Here is a 9,344-nt window from a genome sequence, read left to right on the forward strand (position 1 = left end):
CAATGCTTTTTTTAAAAAAGGCATCATAAGCAGAATACAAAATTAGAGGTTCACTGTGATCACCATGGTGGAGGAGGAAATGCATATGGAAATAGACAAAGGCTGGAAGGGAAATGCAAACATTCAATCAGTTCAATGGCAAAGGGATGGTTTATTTTTCTTTCTTAAAAATGTATTTAATGTCTTTATCATATTTGTGCAATAACAAAAAAGACTCATATAATGCACAAATATTATAATCTGAAATACAGAAGACCTCCACGCAGTGGTATAAACCTAAGCTGCAGCTGCCAGAGTCCCTGGGATATTCCTGCTTGGTTGACCATGTTTGACCTTGACCAGTTCCCTTAACAGTCACCATAGAGATGGAGAAGAGAGGGAGGCGGAGCAGTCTTTCCACCATGCAGTTTGGCTGACTGCTTGTTACTATAACATTTTGAACACAGACTGTTCCCAACGTCTCCGTTTTTGTAGAGCCTTGTCTTCAGGTCAGAGTTAATTAAATTCTGCTGACTTCCCAGAGCACCTACTATGTGCTGAGCCCCGGATATACAAAGAAAAGCAGGATAGGTCCTTGCCTAGTGACAGCTCATAGCAGGCTCAGTTCTTGGTGGTTTTTGGAGCCTGTGGAGGGTGAAGAATCATACGCTCCTAAACTGCTTCAAAACTTAAAAATAATAGAACCCATAATGTACCCTCTGAGTCTCCAAATCTTGCTAAGTAATTGCTAATCTTGCTAAGTAATTGCTAAGGCTTTTTCTTTTCTTTCTTTTTTTTTTTTGGGTCACTTTCTTTTTTTTGCTCACTAGACAGGACATGAGATATGTATATTTTATGTATATTTTATTTTTATCCCTAGACTGTATCATCAACTTCTGGAGAACAGAGGCTGTGCTTTAATTACCTATATTCCTGGCATAGGGCCTAGCACTGGCCACTTACTGAGCAGCAGGGACTCAGTGTTTGCTGAATGTACTAAGCATCCAGAATGAATGCTGCATTGTGCTTCTGAATGGAAGAGTGAATGGATGGGTGCATGGATGGATGAGGGGGTAGAAGGAGGGTGGAAGGATGGATGGATGGATAGATAGGTTGATGAGTGAATGGATGAACGGTGGATGGGTGATGGGTGGATGGATGGATGGGGGTATGGATGGTGGGAGGTTGGATGGATGGATGGATAGATGGATGAGTGGATGGATGAACAGGTGGATGGGTGGATGGATGGATGAAGGGATGGATGAAGGGATGGATGGATAGATGATGAGTGGATGGATGAATAGGTGGATGGGTGGATGGATGATGGATGGATGGATGGATGGATGGATGAATGGATGGATGGATGGATAGATGGATGGATGGATGGATGGGTGGAGAATAAGGCACTGCATCAAGATACAGATGCAGAAGTTGGGAAACAGTAGGAAAGTTTAATCAAGAACTATTCACAAAGTGGAGGAAAATGTTTATGGCAATCAGTAATGGATGCAGTTTCCTGGGGTAAGAAACAGAAGGAGCAGTTACCACCCCTAGTCCTGAGGGACAAAGGGAAAAAAATAATGACCAGAACCCAAAGAGAGGAGCTGACCAGAGAGGAAGCATCGGGGAGAGGGAAGTAGGCAGCTCACACATACAATGTGTGGCCTTTTCCCTCTGACTTTTTTCTTTTTTTAATTATACTTTTAAGTTCTAGGGTACATGTGCACAATGTGCAGGTTTGTTACATATGTATATATGTGCCATGTTGGTGTGCTGCACCCATTAACTCGTCATTTACATTAGGTATATCTCCTAATGCTATCCCTCCCCACTCCCCCCACCCCACGACAGGCCCCGGTACGTGATGTTCCCCACCCTGCGTCCAAATGTTCTCATTGTTCAATTCCCAGCTCCCATGCTCTGACTTTTTTCATGTAGCATAATGCCTTCAAGGTTTATGCATGTTGTACTTTATTTCCTTTGTTGTCTAGTAGCATTCCATCCTGTAGATATACTACATCTTGTTTATCTGGAATGCATTATGAATGCTGCTATGAGCATTTGTGTGCAAGTTTTTGTGTGTACATATGCTCTCATTTCTCTTGGAAATATATGCAGCAGTGGAATGGCAGGGTCATGTGGTAACTGTTTAGCCTTTTGAGGAACTGCTAGACAATTTTTCAGCCACTGTTAAGTGTCTGCCCCATTTAACATTCCCACTAGCAGCACACAAGGGCTCCAGTGCCTCCACATCCTCAACACATTATGATCTGTCTTTTTGATATGTAGCTGTCTTTTGATGCATCCTAGTGGGTGTGAAGTGGTGTCTCATTGTGGGTTTCATTTGCATTTCCCTGAGAGCTAATGGCAAACATAGCTTTGCCTTGTTACTTCATCTGCAGCAGTATCAGTAAAAGACAGTGTGTTAGGTTTGGAGGGAACTTGGATGTCACTGCTCCAACTTTGTCATTTTCTAGATGGGAAAACAAAGGCTCAGAGCAGACCAGGGGCTTGCCCACATTCATGCAATCAGTCAGGGGAAACCCTGGGGATAGAGCTCAGGTTTTCTGACACCTAGACTGTGACTTCTTTCTCTGTCATCTGGATCAGAGGACAGGTGCTATGTCCCTCCAGCGCTGTCCCCACCCTTCTTCACCCTGCACTGTGCCCAGAGAGGCTGGCGCATACCAGCTACATCAATGCATCCCTTGTCCTCTAGTTTCTTTTTCTTTTTCTTTTTCTTTTTTTTTTTGAGACGGAGTCTCACTCTGTCTCCTGGGCTGGAGTGTAGTAGTGTGATCTCAGCTCACTGCAACCTCCATCTCCCAGGTTCAAATGATTCTCCTGCCTCCCGAGTAGTTGGGACTACAGGTGCGCACCACCACACCTGGCTACTTTTTGTATTTTTAGTAGAGATGGGGTTTCACCATGTTGGCCAGGCTCGTCTCAAACTCCTGACCTCAGATGATCCACCTACCTCAGCCTACCAAAGTGCTGGGATTACAGGCATGAACCACCATGCCTGGCCCTAGTTTCTTTTTCTTTTCTTTTTTTTTTTTTTTTGAGATGGAGTCTTGCTCTGTCGCCCAGGCTGGAATGCAGTGGCACCATCTCAGCTCACTGCAAGCTTAGCACCACCAGACCCTGCTAATTTTTGTATTTTTTGTAGAGACAGCGTTTCACCATGTTGCCCAGGCTGGACTTGAACTCTTGGCCTCCCAAAGCACTGGGATTACAGGCATGAACCACAGTGCCCAGCCGCCCTCTATACAGTTCAGCCAGTGGAAGGCACCAGCTTGGCGTGTAAGAGGTGCTGAGGCTGTGTGACCTGGCTCCCTTGAGGGTGGACCAGAGAGTGAAGAGAGGCTAGGAGGGAGACTTGGTCAGCTGAGCAGCCAGCCAGCAGGAGCCTCCTTCAGAGGAAGATGTGGGTTTATTTATCTCTCTTGCTGTCTCCTATGCAGAAAGCTCTTCACTGCTGCTCAGCCCTGGAGAGGCAGGAGAGGGGCAAAGCTCACCCCAACCCCACAACCCCTTGCAAGTGATTGCTAATATTTATCATGTGTTTGCCAAGTGCCAGGACAATGCCAAACACCTCAAAGGTGTTAGCTCATTTTATATTTGCAGGAACCCCAGGAGGCAAGTCCAGTTTCCAGATGAGGATGTTCAGGTGCGGAAGGAGTAGCTGTCAAGGTCACGCAGCAATGCAGGTGCAGTCGTAGACATAGAAACTCCTGTTTCGGCACAATCCACACTCCATTCCTCACCACTCCCCCCCCCAACCCTGCATTCTGCTGCAGGGCCAGGCCGTGCCACTGACAGGTCACCATCTGTAGCACCCGCCTGGCTGCCTTGAGGTCTAGAGTCCTGGGACTGTGACAGGACCAGGTAGGTACCAGTTGGGAGGCAGGCCATCCATAAAGACCTCATAGGAGCTGAGTAGGCCTCACTGGGCATGGAAAACAGCCCTCCCTACTGCACCCCGGGTCACTGTTGCACCTGGGGAGGGAGGAAATCCAGGTGTCTTACACTCGCGGCACATCTCAATGCAGACTCATCACGTTTCAAGCGTTCAATAGCCACATGTGCTTAGTGGCTACCACATTAGTGCATTTTGAAATGAAATTTCATAATAAAATTTTAATAATAAAGGCTCAGGAAAAGCAGGTAGCCTTCCCAAGGTCACATAGCTAGAAATGGCAGCGTTGAGGTATGAACCTTGCCTTTCTGACACCAAACCTGGGCGTTGCCCACTACTCCACACAACTAGGGGCCTCAGGGTGCAGATCTGGGTGTGGTTTGGAACATTGCATCCTGCACAGCCTGGGCAGAGGGGCTGCCTGCTGACTTCCAGCTCATGACTTCTTCCAGTTATGAAGATGGCACTCAGGGGGTGCGGGGTCGGGTAGGGAGGCAGAAGGATGCAGTCTGTGTGTCCTGTAGGGAGGACTTGTACCCAAGAAGACAAGGGAGCCCTAGCAGTTGAAGCAGTAACCCAGAGACAATCAGTCATTTTCTGCCACTAATTTCTGTCTCAGCAAAGCCCACCTGGTTGCAGGGCCCAGCCCTCCCCAGGAAAGCCAGGAACATGCTGTTTCCAAACTCCCAATATTTGCTGTCCTTGCAAACCAGTAAGGCTGCAGCCTGCAAAGAATGCTGATGGAATCAATGGCAACTGAGGGTGACTTTGAAAAAGAACAGGAGCACTGCTGAAACAGCTCACTCAATGACAGGGACATCAATGAGAGAACTAGAGAGGGATCAATACCCTGAAGGTGAACCGTTTGCAAACTAGAACCACTATTGAGCAACTGACAAGCCAGCCTCAGAAGTGGGCATCCATGGGAACCTAAAGGGAGGTGCTTACAAGCTCCCCAACCCATCTTTTTTTTCAAGCAGAAAATTCTGCTTATGCACATGTAATGGAAGTCTCTTTACCAAATCATGAGTCTCTTTGATTTTCGGAGCTTCAAAAGAGATCCTGGCTTCCTTTGACCTGAGTATCATTTCACTAACCACTTCAGGTGTCAATAAATAAGAAATGGTTTCAGCTCTGAAGGGCCTGCTTTACACACATAGTGCAAGGGTCTGGAACCAGAGCCAGGTTAGAGATCTGGATTCAAGTCTTGGCTCAGACATTAACCAACTGGGAGCTCTCAGATACCCCATTTACCTAGTCTGAGCTGCAGTTTCCCCTTCTATAAAGTGGGTCTGGATGACGTGTGATGTCCAAGGTGTGCCCATTCCTTAGTGACAAGGGGGAATCAGGATTGCTGGGAAGATTCGAAGAAAAATATCTCATATATAGAAGGAGCTTAATAAGGGATTGTAAATTGAATGAAGGTAACAGGTAAATTCTAGATCCCTCTGAGCTCCATTTACCATTTTTTGTGTTCTCACTCCCACCCACCTCCTCTGCCCCATCTCTCACTTTCCTGCCTGGTACTTGAAGCTCCCAACATTATCTCCCTGTTTGTGTCTTCCTGAGCATGCTGTTTTTCATGTATGACTGTCTTTGCATATGCCATTTCTCCTGCCTAAAACTCCCCTTCATCCTGCACTGGCTTGCCTAATCTTTATTCATTCTTTAAAACCCAAGGTAGGTGTCATTTACTCCTGACCTCCCTTCCTGTATGTTATGAGTGAGTTTCCATCCCCAAACAGCATTGATCTCTTCTTCTCTGGGGCTGCCTCAGCACTGTGGAGACTTTTTTCCCTGTGTGTAGAGAATTGTACTGTAATTGATTTTTATCTCTACTGAACTGGGACTCCCCAAGGGCAGGGACTCCTTGTTCCTCATTGTGGCCCCAGCCTGGGACAGTGCTCAGGAAGATGGGTATGGTTCTAACTTGTCCCACAGCACCTTATTCCTCTGAGGAGGCCCGAGGATGTGCCAGACATCCTATCTGGGGGGCTTTGCTCCCCTGAAGAATCCAGGCTTTCCTCTATCCGGGAGATCCCTTCCCCAAACACTCCCCAGAGATATGTTCTCCCTGCAAGTAAACATGAGGCTGGGTCTATGGGGGCTGGGCGCTGGCAAGAGCCTGGTGAGGAGCCCTCTTTGCAGCCAGGACACACCAAGCCCACCCTTCCTCTTCTTCCTCCATTGCTGCCATTGTCCATTAAAGCAGCACTGCCCCAGAGGACCAAGGGAGCCGGAGGAGTAGACAGGTTATAGGGAGTTCCCCTCCACCCATTCCCTCTCCTCCCCTCTAGCTCTCTTTCTCCTTTAAAAAAACATTTGTGGACAGCTTACCACGGGATTCACAGTTACTTATCACAGTTACTTGGGATACAGAAACCATCGTCACAGGCCCTGCCTTGGGAGAGCTCATGGGCCAGTGGGAGGAAGCACAGAAGGAAACCTATGGTTGCAAGGGAGGGCAGGAAATGCAATGCTGAGGTCCACCAGGTGCCAGCATGCAATGAGAGAGCAAGGGGCAGGGCGAGGGCAGACACTGTGCAGATGGCTGAACAGGGGAGGGAGCTTCAAGAACAGCCTGCACCCTTGGTGGGCTGCCTCTGCTGTGCCTCTTCTCTGGATGTCTCCTGAACCTTGCAAAAGCACCATGGTGGGCAGTGGTGGCCCTGGGGTCAGGGCTGTTTGGAAAAGAGTTAGAGAAAATTTAGAAAAGGAGAACCTTGGTCTTAAAGGATGAGTAGACCTTTGTTAGTAACGAAGAGCGGGACGTTCCAGGTAGAGGGAAGAGCATGATGCAGGGAGGGAGGAGGGCGGAGGAGGGGCTGGAGAGCAGGGGGACTTCCAGAGAGAGTGGAGAGGTGGGCAAGGACCAGGACTGGGGGCCTGATGCCATGCTCAGGGTTTAATTATCCTGGGCAGGTGGACAGCCATGGAAGGGGTGCACATGTGGGGGTGACATCATCTGCCTCTCCTTCTACTTAGGTCCCCCAGAACCTCTAGACTCTCAGTAGGTAGAGCCACAAACACTACTCACATGCCATGTGTTCAGTTTCTCAGCCTCCTGAGGCCTCCTCAGGATTAGCCCCAGAAGCAGCCAGCTTCACTCTACTGAAGTAGCCACGTCCTCGCACAGCTTTCCTCACTGGGAACCCATCGATGCAGCTCTCCAGTGCATCAGGTCCAAACCCTCACTGCCAGGAGTGACAGTCAAAATACCTCACCTCCGACCCAACGACCCAACGTGGCAGAGTCCCAGAAGCAGCAGAACTGGAGGCCCCCACCCACCACCCCCAGGGCTGGGCCAGGCATTAACCCTTTCATTGCTAGATCACGGTGTGGAGAATTTATAGGGTTCCAGAAAAGAATGGGAGCAACAGGGGGGCACTCATGATGCTTGTGGGCAGCAAATCTTTACTCACGGGAGCAGCCTATTTCAGTATGTTCACAACCCACACACCTGTCCGGGCCACACACCATCCACATCGGCCCTTAGGTAAAGACCTGGAAGAGATGCTTCCTGAAGTCCCTTCCAGCAATGACAGGGAGGCCCCTAATCCAAGTGACGGAGGGCTCAAGTGAGACTAAACATGACTTTGAACTGGAAGGCACTTTTGTTGGTCAGCTACCATAGTGCACTTACTTCTGCGCTAACCAAGAGAATGACTCTGTACTCGAAACTCTGGTCAGTGACGAAACTCACTTTCGAAGAACTTTGGAGTACGCGATGGTTTTCCTGCCTATGCTTTTTCACAAAAGCTGCCAGGAGCCTAGAATTCTGCACCGGGAAATACAGACAAATACTTGCTGTCATCGGAAACCTGTAAAACTGGTCACCAAGTGAAGAGCATGTGTGAACAGGGTCTCTGATGAGACATTGGTCCCTGCAATGCCTGCTGGATACTCACTTTTCAATCATCATCAGCTGGCCACATGGGAATCCAGGCAGACACGTACGAAAACGTACAGCACGCACTGATCACAGGCAGTCCCGAGTCGTGTCTCACTTACTTGAAACAAGGAATTAGGCCTGGCAGGTGACTAAGTTGGAATTTCTGAGGTTAATGATCTAGAATAAATAATGTGTGCTACAAAAGATGCTCGCAATTAATATTTATTGAATACCTACTGCGCATTCACCACTCTGTTAGGTGCTGGGAGAGACACAAACACAGTCTCTGCCTTCAAGTTGGGGAACTACCATGGCACATGGTAAACAATAAATTGCTTTTCAACAACACTGAAAAATGTAAAGGACCCTAAAACTATAGGGTGATACAGAACCTCAAGCCTCACAACCAAAGTAACTTCAAAATAGATGTTTAACTTCATGAGCAATTTCTAAGCCCAACTTGAAGCTTTTTCCATCAACAAATATTTGACTCTTACCAATCAGTCAATAGGGTATGTGCCTAGCCCTGTGGATTGTTGTCTACCAAGTAAATGATTTTAAACTACATACTGCGAAGAAGAAAAACACATGGCTTCTCTCTTAGGTAGGGAGCTCCTAGCCCTGTGGGAACAGTCCAGGCTAAAGCCGTTTCCTATTGTGCGGGTTTCCAAGATGCCTCCAATCCATGCACCTTCACTCTAGCACCTGTGTCTCTTCTCAATCAATAGAGTTCACATTGGCCCACTCTGTGTTTCAAATACAGATGTCAGCCCTGCACCAAATCACAGCCCAGCAGCCCCCTCAGAGCTCAGAGGTGTCCCTCAGCCTGGCCTCCCACAGGGAAAGTCCCAATATCTGAGGCTCTAGACAAGATTCTGTACCCAGAACACAGCTTTCAAGAGGGCACCCAAAGGGGAGCTCCGAGTGGCAAGGAATGCTCTGAGGCTCAGAGACGGGGGCAGAGGAGCTTCAGGGAGGGGTCTATGGCCTAAGAGAGGAGAGAGAAGAAGGTCTCACCCCTTCTCTACCTCTAGTGCGCCCAGATTCAGAGGAGATGTTGGCATCATGGGGGCAGAAAAGGAAACAGCACAGCTGCTAAGGAAGACTAGACAGGGTGATTTGGGACCAGAGTAAGTTGGGAGAAGTGAGAAAGGAAGAGAATGAGGCTGGCGGAAATGTCACACTCCAGAAAAGCTGAGGCTTAGCCTGCAGGGATGGGGGAGGCCCCACAGGGAGAGTGGGACACTCTCTTCAGAACAACCAGGAATGAACAGTTTCGTCTCCCTCTCAAGAACAACTGCAGGCCGGCACGGTGTCTCATGCCTGTAATCCCAGCACTTTGGGAGGCCAAGGTGGGTGGATCACAAGGTCAGGAGATCGAGACCATCCTGGCTAACACGGTGAAGCCCCATCTCTACTAAAAACACAAAAAAATTAGCCGGGCTTTGTGGCGGTTGCCTGTAGTCCCAGCTATTCGGGAGCCTGCGGCAAGAGAATGGCGTGAACCCGGGAGGCAGAGCTTGCAGTGAGCTGAGATGGCACCACTGCACTCCA

At 48.5% G+C, this 9,344-nt stretch overlaps 1 long non-coding RNA gene across 1 annotated transcript in view; it reads right to left on the reverse strand.

The window, feature by feature from the left end:
• Nucleotides 1-3,393: 3,393 nt before the first annotated feature.
• The window catches only part of LOC105525331, a 10,245-nt gene continuing 4,294 nt past the window's right edge, over nt 3,394-9,344 (reverse strand). Inside the window, exon 3 of the long non-coding RNA XR_001003898.1 lies at nt 3,394-3,978. This is a non-coding gene — a long non-coding RNA (uncharacterized LOC105525331). The remainder of the gene's footprint in view (nt 3,979-9,344) is intronic.

This window comes from Colobus angolensis, unplaced genomic scaffold, assembly GCF_000951035.1.
Source record: "Colobus angolensis palliatus isolate OR3802 unplaced genomic scaffold, Cang.pa_1.0 Scaffold53, whole genome shotgun sequence".
Classification (NCBI taxonomy): Eukaryota; Metazoa; Chordata; class Mammalia; order Primates; family Cercopithecidae; genus Colobus; species Colobus angolensis.